Source organism: Canis lupus, chromosome 3 (assembly GCF_011100685.1).
Source record: "Canis lupus familiaris isolate Mischka breed German Shepherd chromosome 3, alternate assembly UU_Cfam_GSD_1.0, whole genome shotgun sequence".
Lineage (NCBI taxonomy): Eukaryota > Metazoa > Chordata > Mammalia > Carnivora > Canidae > Canis > Canis lupus.
The window spans coordinates 85,316,689-85,337,178 of NC_049224.1; the positions used below are offsets into that span (position 1 = coordinate 85,316,689).

The following is a 20,490-nucleotide window of genomic DNA, read 5'->3' on the forward strand; positions in this document are numbered from 1 at the left end:
AAAGGTTATGCTTCTGTCCAAGTCCAAGTCCAGGTCCGGCTCCAGGCTCAGACTCAGATCCAGACTCAGGCAAGAGGCACCGAAGTACAACACTCCAGGCGTTTCCTCTCGTGTCCACACCTCCATGTCCCGCAGGATCCCCCAGAGTGTCCCGGTGGCTGCATTCTCTCCTGCCTGCTGAGAGTCTAGCTTGGAGGTTTTCTATCAAACATTTGTCCTCCACCTGTAGACTCCTTTCTTCATTTTTCCTGCCCCCACCCAGCTCGAAGCTGGCCTCCACGCTGCTCCCAAACCATAGCAGAGTGGCCCCTCCATTCCTGGCTTTCTGGAGGCACACACCTCTGGGCCAGTGGCCTCTAAAGAGAAAAGTGTGGCCCATGTGCTGGCATAACTTGGATCTAGGCCACGGGGAGCGGTCTAGCAGGACCGGACACAGCTCAAATGGCCAAGGACGTTTATGGTTCCCAGACCAGTGCCACCAGCAGCACCTTCCTACACCCAGCAGATCCATTGGCAATACAACTCCTCTCCCCACCCCCCACCCCTGCGATCTCCTGGATCAAAAAGTCTAGAGATGTGGCCCAGCAACCTCACAGGTGAGTCCGGAGTGCACTTAATTTTGTGAACCACTGACCTGTAAAGTAAAACCCCAGCTCTGTTCCAGCAGAACCTCTGTGGGCTGTGTCTACACCTCCCGCCTCATCGCTCCCCTCTCCCTGCATCACCTCCTCCAGGAAGCCCTCTCCGGAGAAGGGCAAACACTGCTTTATTAATCTTCGAGTGCCTGGTGCCCAGCCCGGTGTCTGGTTCTCAGGAGCTGCTCAGTCAATGTTTGTTGAATAGTAACGAAATCAAAGCAGACGAGGGAGCGAAAGTGGGGCTCTCAGGGTGTGGTTACCATGGAGAAGGTGCAACGCCCCCTCCCGGAACCAGAACTCTGGCCAACAGCCTAGGGCTGCGGCCACAGGTGTTGGGTGACAAGGCCAGGTGCCACAGAGGGGCTCGGAGGAGTGAACTGAAGCACTTCCCCCTGAACGGGGCAGCCACCGCTCAGGTCCAGCTGGCTGTTACGGGTGGCAATGAGGGAGACGCTTGCCACTTCACTCACAGGTCAGAAGCCAGAAATCAAGACCTTTCGGTAAAATTTCAGAATCTTTAGATATTGGCTCAAAAAAAAAAACCACCCACACTAAAACCAAAAACCAAAACCCTGCCTGCACCCCTGAGTCCTGTGCCTTGCTCACTGCCCCACTCCCCACCCCGCAAGGGTGCCTGGCTCGGAGCAGTTTGAGGAATGATTGAATGACAGCGGACGGCCCGACACCATCACCATCACGGCCCACCTTTGTGCCAGGTACCCCCCCCCCTTATCTGAACTTGGCTCATCTAAGGAAGGAGGGCCCCCAAAAAAACCCACTTGCTTTTACTCTCTGAATCACCCAATGCACCCCCCACCCCCATGGCTCATGGCAACGTGGTTGCCTCTTGGACTCTCTCCCAGGACGGAATCCAGAGGCAAGGGGAGCGGCTCCCATACGATGTGTCTATGTTTACACCAAGCAGGTATCCAGACGGTTCTATGCTGGGAACTACTGCTGGTTACCCAGAACAATACAAGCTCTTTGTCCTTACAGGAACTCAAGAAAATCAAGGTATTTTCCTTCCGTTGCCAGAGGCTTTATCATCCCAGACAGAAGAAAGGAGGCTTGCCATTCTCCACGGCTACCCATCACTTAATGCCATTCTTTCTGATGTGGGGCGGGGTGGGGAGGGTCCCCTGGGTGTAACTCAGGGAAGAATGCAGTGGGCAGCCCCCCACCCCACCTTGGCCGTGGAGCCATCACACCCTGGTCTCATCTGATTTCAGGAAGTGGGTCTTTCCCAATTTGGGGTCACTGCACAAGCCCCATAGTCCCTTCCCTGGGTGGTACGTCTGGCCAAATTTCACTTCTTTCCAGAAGCTGCCAGGGGTGACCCCTTCTGATCCAGGCACCGTGCTACCCACTGACCCCCGCCCCCCTCTACGAGGAACCTGTCAGGACACTCTCCCCCTCTCCCAGGAATTGAAGGGATGGACCTGTGTCCATAACTCGGTGGAAAACATCGTTCAGATAAAATCGCAGCGCTGCTATCACCTGGACGACTTACAGGAACAATAGGAGCACAGAATGTGTAAGTTGGAGCAAACCTAAACCTTAGAAATCATCTAGCCCAGCGATTTTTCAGCGCAAACAGATAAAACCGATAACAGCAGGACTGCTAGATCCGCACCTCCTCCCCCAGCTCTGTCCTCTTCCCCATCTCCTTCCAGTCCTGGGATAACCCGGGGGCAGGGAGGGAGGAATTTACTGATTTACTAGAGATCAATTATAAAAAGGAATTTATGGTTCCTGGGAAAATGGAAATTTCCCCAAAAAGGAGCACGTTACCACCAACGAATAGCCACCATGGCAGCCTGGGTGCATTTCCTTCCATTTCTGATTTTTCTACACATTGTTCTGGTTTGGGTTCTCCCCTGGGGCTGCGTCCAACAGAACTCCCCAGTTCCTATGGAAGGGTCAACCAGTGGCCGTGGACTTCAACTCCTCCCAGGCCGACTCCACAGCCCTTGACTGCACTCTGTTCAGAACCCCGACTGCCCTTCTTGGTGACCTCACTCTGCGTGGACGAGCCTGGTGGCAGATGCAGGGCCCTTGGGAGATTTTGATGGGAGAGTGGGGTACACTAGGCCCCACTCAGCGCTCAGCCACCCGACGGTCACCCAAGGGTTCTGCAGCAGGTCCCAGGGAGGAGGAGGGCGTGCGGAGTGCTCCAGTCTCAGGCCACCAGCCTTGGGAAGACTTAAGGATTAAGGGGATCCCTGGGTGGCGCAGCGGTTTGGCGCCTGCCTTCGGCCCAGGGCGCGATCCTGGAGACCCGGGATCGAATCCCACGTCGGGCTCCCGGTGCATGGAGCCTGCTTCTCCCTCTGGCTCTCTCTCTCTCTCTGTCTCTCAGTCTTTCATGAATAAATAAATAAATAAAATCTTAAGACTTAAGGATTAACCCTGAGTAGTAAGCAGGGACCATTAGCTCCCCCTTCTCAGCTGAACTGTTTCTCATCTTGCCCAGCAGACAGAAGCCTTCAGAAGAGACCATCCCCATCCCTCCACCAAATTAACCGAAATTCCTGACTTTGTGCCCACATCCTTGGCATTTCCTCTTAACGCCTGGCTCAGCTGTCCTGGCTCCTTTCACAGACCCCCTTTCCTAGATCCTCTTCCCTCTCACCTGCTCCAGGACAACTTCCCAGAAGTGTCCCTCACCATCCCTCTCCTGGGTCACTGAGTTCTCCACTACCCCCCCCTCCTGGGTAGGAAGGTTTCCCATTGGCATGCAAATGCTGGGTTTTCTGCTGTCTGTGGAAACCTCCCCTCATCCTTGACCTCACATCCCCCTCTTAGCTACTATATTCTTTATAGCAATACTCCTCAGAGTCCCCCATAATCCATCTCCACCTTCGTCCTGCATCCCATTCTCTTGAACCCATTCAACCCAGGCTTTTGCTCCTCTTATCAGGAGTGTCTGGGTGGCTCAAGCATCCGACTTTTAATTTTACTTATTTCTTCATGAGAGACAGAGAAAGGCAGAGACACAGGCAGAGGGAGAAGCAGGCTCCCTGCAGGGAGCCGGATGTGGGACTCCATCCCAGGACCCCTGCAGATGCTCAACCACTGAGCTCCCCAGGTGCCCCAACATCCAACTCTTGATTGGGCTCAGCTCATGATCTCAGGGCCTTGGGATCAAGCAGTCTGCTTAAGATTCCTTCTCTTCCTTCTCCTTCTGTCTCTCCAATTGCTCGTGCTCTCTCTCAATAGTTTTTAAAAAATAAGAGCTCTTTACCAAGCTCACCACTGCCCTCCCTGTGGCCAATCCAAGTCAGCTCTCAGTGACCTTTCTCAACCTCGCGACAGTGTGAGAGGTGCATGATCCTTCTTCCCTGACCCAAAATGCTTTCCTCTTACATCACAGGCCACCCACTCATGGGCTCTCTTGCTGGATCCCTTTCCTGACCTCTGCACACCTAAGGGTGCCACCTGAGGGCTCAGTCCTCAGCTCTCCTCCACTCACCCCTTAGATCAATGACGGAAAAACTTTTCTGACCACGACTCACAGTAAAATATATTTTGCATCTTGACACAGCCATCACAAAATGTTTCGTGGAATGATGACCAACCTGACTATGTGCAACACGCTCTGAAATTTTCTATTTTTAAAAATGCTGCTCAGGACCACCATTGGGTCCTGCCCTCGTCTTTCAAAGTCATCTGTACTGACAACCCCTAGATTTATCATCTCCAGCCTAAATCTGACCTTCAGACATGAATCTCCAACGCCTACTACTCAACAGTCCCTCATTGGTGCGTCCCACCAGCCTTTCAAACTTGACATGCTCCAAACTGGACTCCCTGGGCTTCCCCAGTTCAGGGATGACTCACCCCGCTGCTCAGATCCAAAGCTTTAAAGCCTGCATTGGTGCCCTTTTGACTTCTTCCTTTCTCACCCTAACTCTGCTTTTTACAAAAAGTCCTTCTAAGTGGATCTACCTTCAAAACATAGCTCAACGCCATCGCTGTCCATGGTAACCATCTGCTAGCTAGCTAGCCTAGCTACCCTGTCACCCCGATTATTTCTAGTGTCTTAAACTGGTCTTTGCACATCCACCCCATCCTCTACAATCTAGTCTTCAACATGGCAGCTAAAGGAATCTTTGATATCAACTAAATCACCTCCTTTATTCAAGCCTCCCATGTGTCCCCGATCCCACTTGCAACTCAATCTCTAAAGTCTTTACAGACCCTCCACACCTATGGCTTTTCTAACCTCATTTCCATCCACACCAGCCACAGCCTTGGCAAGTATATTCCTCTCGTAGAGCCATTAGCCTTACTGGTTTCCCTTCCTGGATGGCACAGGCGTTGTACAACTTGCTTCTTTGCTTCGCTCAGAACCCAGAGGTCTATTTAGCCCCTTGCTTTGTATTGTTTTCCTTTTCGACACTTGTCATCACATAACATTGTTATGTATTACTTCCTTTTTTCCATTGTCTGTAGATTGTAAATTCCACGAGGGAGGGTTTATTTTGTTCGATGGGCCTAGTAAGTGCCTGATACACAATATTCATTTAATATTTGTTGAAATGGGACACCTGGGTGGCTCAGTGGTTGAGCATCTGTCTTTGGCTCAGGTCTTGATCCCGGGGTCCTGGGACCAAGTCCCACACTGGGCTCCCTGCATGGAGCCTGCTTCTCCCTTTGCCTATGTCTCTGCCTCCCTCTCTGTGTCTCTCATGAAGAAATAAAATCTTTTTTAAAAATTGTTGAAATAACAAACTATGCTCAAGTACTTCATTAAAAGCAGGTCAGTGCAAGAATGGCCAGACAGGGATAAGGGGTAGTGGGGCTTGAGGCGAAATGGATAGAACAAGACCTGCCCTAAAGCATTCAGATTCACATGCAAAACAAAACCTAAACAGGATAGAGGGGTGGGGGCCTTGATTTAAAAAAGCCAAAACATTAGAACTGGAATCTTTAAGATCTTTGAGATTTTTCCCTATTAAACATGTTGCAAACCTGCAGTTCAAAACCTCAGTGACTTGTCAAGGGTAACGCTGTGATTTGGAACAAAGCCAAGGTGGGTCAAGGTCTTCTGAAGCTAGTACAGGGGTTGGCTTTCTAGCTGAAATGAGAATTGTTTATGAGGCCTCGTAGAAGCCACATAGATAAGTTGCGTTGTTGCAACACGGAAATGTTCCTGGCAATCCCTGCTGTCGAGGTGTACTTGCCCAGTTAGAAATAATGGACAGAGCAGATCCAGGGGACGTTTCAATCCTGAACAACACTTGGCACTTGGCTTACCTCTGTCCCCCCAACCAGATGGTACATTAGCATAAATTCTCTACTTAGAACCAAACTGGCTTTTCCTAAGATTTATGTACTCGAAGGTGAGTCCATCTTATAATGCCAGGGTCGGCGACGATTCCTGTTCCTAGGGTGTCCTCCGCAAACTGGGAGGATCTGAGCTGATGAATAACTTGAGGCCCTGGACTAAGGGCCCTTGCAGACAAAGGCTACTTGGGTACCCCTGGCTTGGAGATGAGTGGCTTACAGAGAGGTTGATAAGATTGTCATTCTGCACGTAAGTTTTTAATTTCCCTCTTTCTCCCTCTATTACATTGTGAACATCTTTTTGTTGTTAAATTTTCGTGAGGTTATTGACTCCACAAATTGCAAACGCCTCTTCTGGATTCTGTTAGTTCCTCCAAGAGAAATTGGTGGACACCTTCACCCTCCTGCCTCCCCACCCTTTCCTGCATCTTGCAAAGATAGTTGTTTATAGGGATTCTAGAACTGGGGGTGGGGTGGGGTAGGGAGGTAGGAGATGGTCCCTCTTGCATTCATAAGGTCCTATTGGCTAATTCCCTAAGGATGAGGTGGGTCCATTCACCCTCGGGGGTATTTCCTTCCCCTCTGACCCTAAATTCCCCAGAAGCAAGAGAGAAAAGCAAGGCTATGTAATTTAGCCTGAAAGCAACACTGAGGGTCCTCTCAAAGTCTCAACTCCCCCTCCCAGATTTTGCCTGAAGGAAGTGCAGCAGAAGCCCCTGCAGAGTAAAGGAATTACCCCCCCCAGGACTCTGGAAAGGGTGGAGTGACAGGCGGGTCCAGGGCTAACACTTTTAGAATTTTCCCTTGAGTGCCCAGGTTCTTGGTCTTGCCAATTGCAGTTCTAGGTTATACCAATTAAAAGAATGAAGCTGTAGACCAGATGGAGAGTGGTGGGCAGCAAAGCAAAGTTTATAGGACCATAGTACAAAGCTCCCGAAGAGGGAAGGGACCCCAGAGGCTTGCCCTTGGAATTTCTAAGTCTAAGGGTTTTTATGAGACTTGGCTGTTTTAATTGATTAACCCTCCATGCGCCTGTCAGCCAATCAGGGTTTCGTCCACACGCTCATCTATTTATCAGGTAGTTGTTTTTGTGGGATAAGGGTCCCTCCTTCCAGGGAGGTGTAGAATAATAGGATGGCGTCTTTTTTCTTTTAAGGGTAGTTGCCCTCTTAGGACAGGATGGAGGAGGGGAAGGCCTTGCCCCTGCCTGCCTTTCTTCCCAGTCTCCTCCATTACCTTTATGGGTTTGGGTTTTCTATTTAATTCCTCACTGTCATTTTGTAAGCTCGACCCCACCATTATCCACATTTTGCAGATTACCTAAAATCTCACAGCTAGTAAGTGGTAGAGCACAGGAAACCCACTGTACCAAAACCTACTGCTTTTCATCTCTAAACTTGTGGCAAACATAATAGTCATTGCTTAATTCTCATAAACCTGAGTCAACCGGTCATTGACTCCATGTTACAGATGAAGAACTCACTCAAAGAGACTTCCACATTTGGCCCAAAGGCACAAAGTTAATTTCTGGTCCAATCAGGACTCAGATTAACTACTACTCCATACAACCCCTCACAGGCCTAAGCATGGATCTGTAGACCCAAGCTTTCCCACAGTGGGTCCCCCCAGTGAGGGGCTCAGTAATACCTGAGTACACCACCATTTCTCTGGGCATGGGACCTCACCCCCACCCCCAACTCAGAACCTGTTGCAATTGGAAAATGGAAGCTTTTTGATGGATCACTCAGACTTAGTTTGTCACTCTGCCAAGCAGAAGCATGTGACACCCCACACTCTACCACCTTCCCAGAGAACAGGTCTGTTTACCCAGGACTTAAGGAAAACAAGGACACTATGGCATGGCAAAGACTCTAGGTCCCTTGCACCCTGCCTTCATACCTGGGAAGGCTGGAGTCAGGAAGAGCTGGAAACTGCTGCTGCCTGAGGAGGAAGAAGACACCAGACCTGAACCAGGATAAGTCAAGATATAGTCTCCTACACCCGAGATACAGCCTGCAGCCTCCCTAATCTCCTCTACTCAGTTTAGGGTGGAACAATCCCATCCATGCCAGCACCCTCCCTAATCCCATTCATTCTGTTTCCTCCCTAGGTTTGCTTTCACTCCCTCTTGTTCCGCTTAAAGACCCGGCTTTGGGGCTGATTCCTTGGTTCTGCTTATACTCACCACAGGCCCCTTACTCTGATGACCTGTCTGAGTAGGCTAGTCTGGTTCACATACATGTGCTCTGGGGGCATCAGAAATCCAAGACACATAAGTGAGATCATATCATATGTAAAATTTAAGAAACAAAGCAGAGGATCATAGGAGAAGAGAGGTAAAAATAAAACAAGATGAAATCAGAGAGGGAGACAAACCATAAGAGACTCTTAATTCTAAGAAACAAACTGAAGGTCGCTGGAGGGGAGGGAGTTGAGGGGCTGGGATAACTGGGTGATGGGTATTAAGGAGGGCACGTGATGTAATGAGCACTGGGTGTTGCATAAGACTTATGAATCACTGACCTCTACCTCTGAAATCAATAATACATGATATGTCAATTAATTGTATTTAAATTAAAAAAAAAAACCCAGGACACTTGGGCCAGCCCTTTTTGACATCCTTGCTGGGGAAGAAGGTATGAACATCGATAAAATAATCCTAAAACTCATCTATAAGAACAGAAAAGGAAAGACTATGGAAAAACGTTCAGAAGAAAGTGAGATGAAAAAAAAAGCCTTACAAGGCATCAAAACATGGTAAAAGTCCAGTTATCAAAATGGTGTAGTAATAGCCTAGGAGCAAGATGATGGATTAAGGTGCAGCCACTCTGGAAAACTGTGTAGAGGTTCCTCAAAGAGTTAAAATAGAACTGCCCTACGACCTAGCAATTGCACTGCCGGGGATTAACCCCAAAGATACAGATGCAGTGAAATGCTGGGACATCTGCACCCCAACGTTTCTAGCAGCAATGTCCACAATAGCCAAACTGTGGAAGGAGCCTCGGTGTCCATCGAAAGATGAATGGATAAAGAAGCTGTGGTCTATGTATACAATGGAATATTCCTCAGCCATTAGAAACGACAAATACCCACCATTTGCTTCGACGTGGATGGAACTGGAGGGTATTATGCTAAGTGAAGTAAGTCAATTGGAGGACAAACATTATATGGTCTCATTCATTTGGGTCTCATTCATTTCACTATAAGAAATAGTAAAAGGGAATAAAGGGGAAAGGAGAGAAAATGAGTGAAAATATCAGTGAGGATGACGATCATGAGAGACACCTAACTTTGGGAAATGAACAAGGGGTGGTGGAAGGGGAGGTGGGCAGGGGGTTGGGGTGACTGGGTGATGGGCACTGAGGGGGGCATTTGGCAGGATGAGCACTGGGTGTTATGCTATATGTTGGCAAATTGAACTCTAATAATAATAATAATAATAATAATAATAATAATAATAATAAAAACGATGGATTAATTGAATAAAATGGCCCAGAAACAGACCCCTGCTAAAATCTGATAAAGCAGGCATCTCAAATCAACTTTATTTGTTTTCAAATCAACTTTAAAGTCAAAGAATATTAATACATTTTCTAGAGTAACTATTAGCAAATTGAAAAAAAAATTAACTCAGACACACCCATATCATCTACCAAAATTAATTCCAGATGGACCATTAAAACTCAGACTATAGATACATGACGAATGAGACAGACAAAAAGAGCTATAGATTTGACAGAACAGATAAAAAATTACAGTAAGAAAAAATATCCCCGCTCAATAATGAACATTGAATTGATCCCTTTTTATTGTTCAACTTCATTCATGTTAGTAAATCAAATACTAAGACACCCATAAATATATGGAGTAAGCAGGAACTCTACCACAGAAGATATATATCTACTAATCCCATCTTGAAAAGTGCTAATAATATTTTGAAATATATATTAAGACTAAAGGACACTTCTCCCTACTAGTATGATTTGTTTGAAACATTAATGTCCTGTTGTGGTGAGCAATGGCATAGATGTTCTCCTGTTTGACTGGTAATTCAAGTTGATATAGCCTTTGGGGAAAGTTGGAAACATGTGTTAAGAAACAACATGATTATTACCCTTTGACCTAGTAATTATACTCACAGAAACTCACATTAGGAAAAGATCCTAAACATATGCATTAAAATATTCATCGTAGTGTAAAGAATAAAGAAGCACACCACATGTCCAAAATGGGAGCATGATAAATAAATTATGATACTTCCACTGGGTAAATAAAACTATTTGCAGCCACTTAAAAAAAAAATAGCATTTGTGAGCCAACGCAATCTTGAGAAAGAAGAACAAAGCTGGAGTTACCATCATCCCAGATTCCAAACTATCCTACAAAGCTGTAGTAATCAAAACAGTAGGATACTGGCACAAAAATAGATACATTAATCAATGCGACAGAATAGAGAGCTCAGAAATAAACTCACACTTACATGGCCAATTAATTTACAAGAAAAAAGGCAAGAATATACAATGGAGGGAAAGACAACGTCTTCAACAAATGGTGTTGGGGAAACTGGTGCCCACATGGAGAGGAATGAAACTGGACCACTTTCTTACACCACACACAAAAACAAACTCACAATGGAATAAAGAGCTAACTGTGAGACCTGAAACCACAAAACTCCCAAAGAAAACAGGCAGTAATCTCTTAGATATCAGCTTTAGCAACATTTTTTTCTGGATCTATCTCCTCAGGAAAGGGAGAAGGGAAAACAAAAGCAAAAATAAACAATGGGGTACATATCAAACTAAAAAGCACTGTGGAGGAAACCATCCACAAAACAAAAAGTCAACCTACTAAATAGGAGAAGAGATTTGGAAACGATATATCTAACAACGGGTTAATATCTAAAATATATAAAGAACTCATAACACTCAACACCAAAAAAACCCAAGTAATCTAATTAGAAAGTGGGCAGAGGACCTGAACAAATATTTTTCCAAAGAAGATACGCAGGTGGTCAAGGCACATGAAAAGATGTTCATCACTGCTTATCTGGGAAATGCAAATCATAACCGCAATGAGATCTCACCTCACTTGTGTCATAATGGCTAGTTTCAAAAAGACAAGAAGTGACAAGCATTGCTGAGGATGTGGAGAAAGGGCAGTGCTTATTCCTACTCCTGGTGGGAATGTAAATTGGTGCAGCCACAGTGAAAAACAGTAGGAAGTTTCCTCAAAAAATAAAAAAAAATAAAAATAGAAATACCATACAACCCAGAAATTCCACTTCTGGGTATTTTCTTAAGATATGTACACCCCTACGTATTCATTGAATCATTTATACTCGCCAAGATACGGGAGCGATTTCTATATCCATCGAAAGATGAAGGAAAAAAACTGGTGTATATATATGCACAGTGGAATATTACTCAATCATAAAAAAAAGAAATCTTATGATTTACAACAACATGGATGGACCCAGAGGGCATTATGTTAAACGAAATATGTCAGAGAAAAACAAATACCATATAATTTCACTTCTGTGTGGAATTTAAAAAACAAAAGAAACAGACAACAGAAACAAAGTCATAAATACAGAGAAACTTTTCATTGTCAGAAGGTAGGAGAGGGTGGAGAGGTGGGTAAAATAGGCAAATGGGATTAAGAGGCATTAACTTGAAATTATACAATCACTTAGTCACAAGGATGAAAAATTTGGGATAAGGCACATAGTCCATAATACTGTAATAACTTTGTATGGTGATAGAGAGTAGGGACAGTTTCCACGGTGAGCGTTTCATAATGTATATTATACTCACAGAATCACTATGTCGTACATCTGAAACTAATATAATACTATATGCCCGCTGTCTTTCAACTTAAAAAAAAATAAATACAAAAATTTAAAAAACCATTTATGAAAACAAGATAAAAACATTTGTGATATGCCATCACAAAGAAATTCAAAACAGAAATAGATTGGGCAGTCTCGGGATCCCTGGGTGGCGCAGCGGTTTGGCGCCTGCCTTTGGCCCAGGGCGCGATCCTGGAGACCCGGAATCGAGTCCCACGTCGGGCTCCCGGTGCATGGAGCCTGCTTCTCCCTCTGCCTGTGTCTCTGCCTCTCTCTCTCTCTGTGTGTGACTATCATAAATAAATAAAATAAAATATTAAAAAAAAAAAGATTGGGCAGTCTCAGGGTCATGAGCTTGAGCCTCACATTGGGCATAGAGATTACTTGAAAACTAAACCAATAAAAAGAGAGTAGGTTTAAGAAATAGGGTGGGAAGGAAAAAAAAAAACACCAGGAAAAACCTGGCAAAGCACAAAAGATAAGATGTGTCCAGGTTTGTAAGAATAATAGTATGAGGATGATAAGATTAAAGGGAACTTTTTAAATGTTCCTTATTTTTCCAGATTTTCTTTGCTGGAGTTTTTGTTTTACAATCCAGTGTCTTCTTGCGCCACACCCCACGCCCGTGTCTTTTAAAGAACACACCATGAAATCTTTTATTTGATAAGTGGACTTCAGCAGTTCAAGGAAAGACATGGAAGGGAAAAGGATGGAGAAGGACAAAGGGATTGAGATGCCGAGGGACAGAAACAGGCAGAGAGGGGACGTAAGCAGAGAATGATGCCCAGGGGACCACGTTCCAGAGCGAGGGAGCGCATCACACCAAGGCAGTGATGAAGCACTCATGTGTGGCTTTCTATTCTTTAAAAAAAAAAAAAAAAGATTTTATTTAATTCATGAGAGACACAGAGACATAGCAGAGGGACAAGCAGGCTTGTCCGATGGGGGACTCCATCCCAGGACCCCAGGGCCCCGCCCTGAGTCGAAGGAAGACGCTCAACCGCTGAGCCACCAGGTGTGCCATGTATCTTGGTCTCTAACTGGAAGCACACCTGGTTCACACTGGCCCTGTCATCTGGCTGCAATTAAGAGGAGGACCAGATGTGGCCCACAGCTGGACACCTCGTCTTTAAAATCCTTTTCCGAAGAGGATAGCCCTTGCTCTGGGCCATTGGCTATACCACTACTACCACCACCAACTGCTTCGTTTCTCATGGTGCCGCAGTGTCCCCACGCACTCCTTGTCCACATGTGCTGTCGAGGAGTCTTGATGACAAAAATAGTTCGGCTGAGCCCCTGTGGCATCAGCTGCAAGCTCTCCGATCCTATTTGTGACCTCCTCCCCACAATGACCCTACAAGGTCGGTACTACTCATCCCCATGTTGGGGAGCAGGGTTAAGGAACCAGCCCAAATAGGCATCGTTCACCATTTCCAAGGTGGGGAAACCAGAGCCAGAGAGAAGCAAAACAATTGGTTCAAGAGCTCCCACTGGCTCAGGGGGCAGAACCGAGGATTCGCAGACACGGCTGCCCGACGTTGACACCAAACTGAAGCCTTCCAGTGTGGTTCTAGAAGCACCCCGTTCCCTGGATTAAAGCACTCTCGGATGGAAATAGCTAGAGCAGGTGTTCTCAGCCAGGGGACATTTGGCAAAGTCTGGAGACATGTTTGGTCTCATTTTTGGCCACAACGGGGGGAAGCTGCAAGGTACCCCATACGGCACAGCCCGGCCCCCCAACAAAGGAAGATCCAGCCAAACATGTCATTAGTGCCACGCTTGAGAGATCCTGAGCTAGCATGTCTTTCTGTTTTCTTCAAAACTAGTGGAGGTTGCATTTTCACCACTTAGGCCCTAAATCTGTGTTCCGTCTGCTGTGTGGCCCTGCTCTCCTCTCCTGCCTGGAGGTTCACAGTGTCAAGAGTAATGCCTCTCTTCAAATCGCAGGAAAGTGACCTGAAGGAAAGTCACACGATCGATTCCTTCTTCTAGTTCCCAGAAAAAGAAAGTAAGGGAGTTTGACAAAAGTTTCAAATACCTGGTAGGCAAAAAGGAGGCTGCGTGAAGAGACAGTTGCCTCTTCAAATCTAATGCAGGGTGGGGGACCTGGAAATCCTAACACATTTTAGGAAAAGACAACATTCCTTGAAATAATGCTAGTTTTGTGCCCAGCGTCAGAGAAGCTCTGGCTAAACCGTCGGTTCAGAAACCAAGCTCTTGGAATCCAAGTGAGTTCTGGTCTTGCTTAAGCCCTCATCCATCTCGATTTTTTCGCAGCTTTGACATTCTTCATAAATGCTCCCTTCCTTTTTTTTTTTTTATGATTTTATTTACTCATGAGAGACACCCAGAGAGAGAAGCAGAGACACAGAGGGAGAAGCAGCCTCCCTGCAGGGAACCCAATGTGGGACTCGATCTCAGGACCCCAGGATCGTGCCCTGAGTCGAAGGCAGATGCTCAACCACTGACCCACCCAGGGGTCCCTAAATGCTCCTTTCTTAAGACTCTTTCTACCCTTGGCTTCTGTGCTGGTGTCTTGTGCTTGTCTCCCCACCCTGGACTCAATGGGCCACCTCTGACAGGTAGGACACTAGCTTCCATAACTTCCCCTACTCCCTTAAGCTCTCTACCTTCTCGAAATTCAGCAAACACATCTGAGGGGTCATAATTTGGGGTCTGAAGGCCTTGATGTCATCATGGGAGTGGCCCAAGATTTACGTGACCCAGGACTCAGGCAAAACCTTAGAGATCCCATCAGACTTGAGCTATGGGGGGGCACCAGGTGTGAACTACATAAAATTACATAAAGGACACTTTAATCTCTTAAGAATAAAAGGAAACAAAAGCCTGATGCAATCAAATCTAATTAAAAATTATAATCTCATCGCAACCCCGGACGGAGATGCAGACTTCTGTGATTAGATTATGACCATCCCTTTCAGAGTTTGGGGCCCGGACAGTCATGACCACGAAAGGCTCAGGCTCCTACTGCAAGTGACAGGATCTTCTCCCTTGATGAGGCCAAAAAACTAACCTGGAGGGAGAGTCAGAATTAAGAAGAGCTACAAAGTAAATCAAACTTAGAATAGCAACATTTTTGTGATAAATTTAGAAATAATCTCTCTATATCTGTTACTTTAGTTTCTTGAAATGTTAAGGGCAATTCAGCATATTAGTATTTTTTAATAGATCAGCCCAGTGATTTTATTTTTTTAATTATTTTTTTATTTTTTTATTTATTTTTTGGTCAGTCCAGTGATTTTAATTTAAAATAAGTAATTGCATAATGCTTCAGATTTGTGAATTTAAACGGAAATATTAATAAGTTTGTAAACCACATTGGAACACTTAAGAACCTAAAAGCCATCATCTTATGGTTTAATTTGTTAGATTTATAAAAGTTATTTGGGTACCCTGGAAGGTTTGTTACCTTTGGCGATTGCAATAACTTGAAGAAACCAAAACCAGTATATTTAAAGTATAAATGAAGTCTAAAGTGTGCATAAAGTACTTTTAAAATTGGGTTGTTTAAACTTGGGTAGATTTCTTTTTAAACTGAATTAAGATATTTTAAAGTTAAATTTAAGAAGATGAAGAGAGAAGAATTTTTTTAAAAAATGAAGCTTGAACAAATTTAAAATATTGTAAAAGCTGGAATCTTTTCAGAACTGACCTTTCCTTACACAAAAGCCAACCTCAAGGGCACATAAAATACAAAGACAAAAAAGCGAAAAAACACCTATTTGACCACCGGGCTGAACTTGACATGCAAGTTTTTTCAGTGTACGTGGACCCGGGGCGTTTTTCCGGGGAGTAGACACAGAGCTTTTCCGTATCCACAGGATCCTTGACCCAAAGAGGTTTAAGAACTTCCATTTGTGGCAAGTTCCTGTGACCTGTGTCCCTCAGGTCCTAACGGAGCATCACCTGAATGTCCCCCTGGCACCTCACATCCAGCATCTGCAAAACTATTTTATTGGAGTGACCCACCCCCCTTACCAGCCCCTCTCGCAGAGACCTCTGCCCTCTGCTTTGCCCCAAATATCCAACCAATGGCCTAACTCTATTGATCTTTCTATTGAATTTCCTAATTCGATTGATTTCCGCAATGCCATGATTCCACTCATGGATTCTAGTTGACTGTGTTGCAAATCAATAAAATTAGGAAAGTGGTTGGATCTTTTCCTTCCCTTTGCCACGAAGATCTAAACTGCCAGGAAGCCCTTGCAATTCTTCCCTCAATTCTTCTTTCCTTTCTCCCAGTCCTACCTTGGTCCCTTTACCCCTCACCCCAGCATCAGTGCTTGCAGGGAACCAGGGCCGCCTGCCACCCTGAACGACTCAGAGGTGCCGCTCCAAAGCTCTCACTGGCCCTTTGCTACTCTCGTGGCAGATTTCATCACCCAGGCGTTGGTGACTGCAAACTCCGCGAGCCGCGCCAAGCGCCAAGCCCAGAGCCCTGTGCCCGTTGCTCCCTCTTGCCTCCATCGCCTACATATGGGAAATGCCCTTAAAGTGACCTTAGCTGTGCCCTTGGATGATCCCATTTTCCTTGACGACTCACACCCTCCAGGGAGACGCAGACTGTCTCTTACCATTTCTTCTGCAGTTTTGAATCCTGTGAAGCGGGGCCTCGCTTCCACTCATTTATTAAGCACCAGCTGCATGCCAGGCATGACTCTAGGTGTTGGGGGTTTAGTGGAGGGTGAAGACAAGGAGGTCAAGGAGCTGTCAGGGAGCTTACACTCTGGAGGAGCAGACGGGAAATGAAAGGCAAGAGAGAAACAAAATGCACACGGTTGTCTCAGCAGTGACACATACGGGAGAAGAATAAGCCAGAGTTATGGGAAGAAGAGGGAGGGTTTGGGGGAGGCTAGTTTAGATCAGGGTGGCAGGCAAGCCCTTTCTGACATGGTGACATGTGTGCTGAGACGTGAATGAAGAGAAGCAGGCCCATGTGGAGACCTGGGACAGCGTTCTGGGAAGAGAGGGTAGAGAGGGTAGGTCCGGGGAGGCGGGACGTGGCGTGTTGGGGGGTGCTCGTGCGTGGTGACAGAGGAAGCTGGAGCAAGGCCAGAGCCTCCCGGAGCTGCCCTCAGAGGTGTGGCTTCCAGAGGCTCTCAACCAGAGGAAGCTGGGGGCCCTGACCTCACTGTCGACGAGCCCACTCTGCTGCTGTGTGGGGACCAGCTGTGAGTCCAGAGTGAAGCCAGGAGGCCAGCAGCGAGGAGGGTAAGCGGTCATGGCGATTGGACTGGTGTGTGGCTACAGCAGGTTAGGGTGACCCACCCCCCTGGTTTGCCTGGGGCTTCAGGGGCTTCCTGGGACACTGGGCCATCGGTGCTGAAGTGGGGAACCTCTGGCAAGCCTGGGCAGCTGGTCATCCTAGCCTGCCATGGGTCAAGGCCAAGTCCACCCGATTCACTGACGGATGGGATGGAAGGTAAAGAGAGTTCCAGGGTGACGGCCAGGAATTGAGTGTGAACAGCTAGGTGGATGGCAGCGCCATTTATTGGGGTTGGGGGAATGGGAGGGACACAGGTTCAAGGAGAAAATTTAGAGTTTGGCTTGCTGAGAATGAGCTCCCCAGACCTCTGCCAAGTGGCAAAGCCACTACAAAAACACGTGGGAGAGGCCTACTGTTATCCCAGCTCCACAGAGATGCAGTGGATACAGAAATAGGCTTCTAATCAATAGCAAAATCACTCCGAAATCTCTTAATTGCTGCCTAACAGCCACAAATGAGCCATCTTTCCCGGAAAGAAGGGATGCACGCATTTCCTGCAGAAAGGATGTTCGAGAAATCCAGAAGTGGAGCAGAGCCGCGCCGGGCCTGGCCTCTGCGGCCTCGTTACAGACCTGCCCCCCAACCCCCCGACCATCTGCGATGGCTGCAAATGCAGGGCGAGATGGAGATGAGAGGTCGGAGGGGAAGTCGAGTCAGGTCACTGCCGGAGCACCTACCCCCTGGCCCCTATCCCCACCCCCATCCCAGCTACAGCTCAGTTCTCCTTCCTCTACTATGCAACAGCTGCTCCTTCCCAGATCCTGGCTGCCAGGGAAGCCCTGGGTCTGCAGCCTTGACTGCCGATGGGCTTCTGGAAGCCTTTGCCGACAGAGCTGGTCCTCAGTGCCTTCTGACCCTGAAAGAAAACACTGCTCTGTGCACCTGCTCATGGTCACCTCCTGGAGGGGACACCACTTCCTGCCTCTCCTCCCACAAGCATGACCTACTGCATCCTCTGCTTTGCGTCCACTGCTCTGACGGCTCCCAGGGACCCACTGCCACCCGCCCGAAGCCAAGGAGGACCTGAGACACAAGTGCCTGAGTCCCAGCTGGAAAGAGAAGGGCACCGAGGCTGGCCTCCCCGTCTCCACTGCCCTGCCTGAGGCTGCTCCTGCATTTTCCTCATGAGTCCGGCCTAGCCTCTCCCACCCAAACGTGTTCTCACATCAGCAGCAGGGACTCTCACTGGCCCTGATCTTTTCTTTATTTAAATTTGGTCATTTTGCTCATCAGGGATTTGTTTCGTATTAATTTGGATCATTTCAAACATGACTGCACTCACATAGTCTTTCTTCTGATTACTGAGTTTTGCTGGTGTCCCCTTACATTTTGTGCCTGATGCAAGGGCCTCGCTCACCTCACCCTAGCCTGGGACCTTCTGGTTTGCCCATTTGGATTTTCCCAGGACTATCCTGGGAAAACCAGGAGTAGTTGGTCGCCCTGAGTGCTCTAGGTACTAAAGGCAGACTTCCAGAAATCAAATGCTCGTGGTGCTGTTCTCCAGCCAGGGGACAACCTCTCTGTGCCTCCGTGCCCTCATCCACGCTATGGGGGGGTGGCAACTACCTCCGAGGGTGGCTACCGTGAATTCATCTGTGAGAAGGCTTGGTGCAATGCCTGGCACATGGCGAGTGCCACACACATTAGCCCCGACGGTGGACAGCTTGCAGCTTGGTGCTTCTGATGGACGTGGCCTTGCCCTTGCGTTTGCCCTGGCCTTTGTGTTCTGGTGAAGAGGTCACTGAGAGCAGATACATTAAGATGATATTATTTGTGCAATGCTCGCGCCGGAGAATGGGCCTGGAATCCTGCGTGGCCTCGTCTAATCCTGCCAAGCAGCCAACAGAGGAGGTTCTTTCATCCTCCACAGTTTGCAGACAGCATCAGTCAGCGAGACACTTGCCTGGGATCCCAGAAGGAGCAAGAGACGGATTCAGAATCTGACCCCTGCCCTCACAGCTGACCTCCTGCCCCCCACCTCTGGACGGCTCTGGAAGTTTCCCCGGGGCACACCTAGGATTCAGGAGAAAGTCACGCCAGCTAAGGTTATCTGACAAAATTCTTCGCCCCCACAGCAACTTGTGTTCATCAGGTAGGTTCTTTCTCCCACGACGACACTTGGCAAAAGAATTACCAGTTACCACTGGCTGCTGTCACGTGACAGGCGCTGGGTGCCTGGGGAGCACGGGGTGCGAGGAGGCCTTTTCACGCATACCAATTTGCACGTTGAACCCTCCGAATCTAACGATTACCTCTTCAACAATAAGTGCTTCACATTCCAGTTCAAAAATGCAAAAAGAAAAGAAAAACTTACAAATCATCCTCAGGAGAACCTTGGAGTGGATCAGCCCCTCGACGCATTTGGCTTCAAGAGAATCTTGGCAGGTCCCCCAGCACGGTCCTCCCCGGCTGGCAGGATGGGCCAGCCTCTCCGGGATTAATTCACTCCTTGGGCCCACGTTCCAGATTCCCCAGACACGTGACTTTGCTCTGCTCTCAGGCCCGGAGCGACGCTGGCCCTCAGTGGTCCGGACTCCAGATCAAGCTTCACGGGAAGCTCCCAGAGAATGCAGAGGAGTTGCAAGTGGCCTGACCACTCTCTCGGTTCATTGGAGGGGAAAAAGGAATATCACAGCCATTAGCTCACATTTGGGATTAACCGTGGGATCCGAGGTGACACCAAACCCACAGCCATTCAGAGGGAAGCTCACTTCCTCCTTCTGGTTTCCTGGCAAAACTCAGAATAAAGCATAGTCCTAAAAGTAAAACATGCGGGATGGTGTTTGGAGTGCGGAGTGCCCCAGGCACAGAATCCAGAGACCGAAGTGCGGGTCCCCGCTCTGTCACCAACTGGGGCATTGGGTAAGGCCTCCTCTCTCTAAACCCCTGGAGCTGTGAAAGGGGGGGATGGAGTGATGGCCCCTCCATCCTCTCCTGAGCTCTAAAATCCCAGTTCTAGGCCTTCCCTCTGACTCTGTCTATCCTCCTCTCCTGGATTTGGTCTCAGACCCCAAGCACTGGAGTCCCAGCGAATGGGCAGTGTGCGGGAGCACCGCTCCCCGAGGCAGGGAAAGGGACTCTGTTCCTTTGTACAGCTTCCTGCCCAACACGGAGTCCCCAATTCTGCACAAACTACCTCCCCCGCCCCCTCCCTCTAATATCAACTGGTGAGGCTCACTTCTGCTTCTGGCCTCACAGTGACAAGTGTCTTGTCATCTCTGTCCTGCTGAGCTTTCTGACAGCCTCTGGAGAGTGTAGATACTGGGGTGACCCCAGGCTAGCGGTTGGTCTGGAAACTGGAGTGTTGAACAGTTATTGAAAGGCAGTTTAGTACAGCCAGGGGCTTACAAACCCCACAGACTGTGGCTCACAGTCTACGAGAAGCCCCTGTGCTGGGGACACCTGGGTGGCTCATCGGTTATGCATCT

At 47.7% G+C, this 20,490-nt stretch overlaps 1 long non-coding RNA gene across 6 annotated transcripts; it reads left to right on the plus strand.

Annotated features, from left to right (window-relative positions):
- Window positions 1-810: 810 nt before the first annotated feature.
- On the plus strand, window positions 811-20,009 carry LOC111095314. Of its 6 annotated transcripts, none has more exons than XR_005357365.1 (5): window positions 812-1,138; window positions 1,268-1,354; window positions 1,502-1,652; window positions 1,959-2,172; window positions 17,511-20,009. It is a non-coding gene; the product is annotated as an uncharacterized LOC111095314 (long non-coding RNA). The 6 variants fall into 6 exon arrangements; XR_005357362.1 differs by having other exon boundaries at window positions 823-1,138; window positions 1,635-1,652; XR_005357366.1 differs by having other exon boundaries at window positions 826-1,138; window positions 1,502-2,172; window positions 17,511-19,154; window positions 19,345-20,009.
- The last annotated feature ends 481 nt before the right edge of the window (window positions 20,010-20,490 follow it).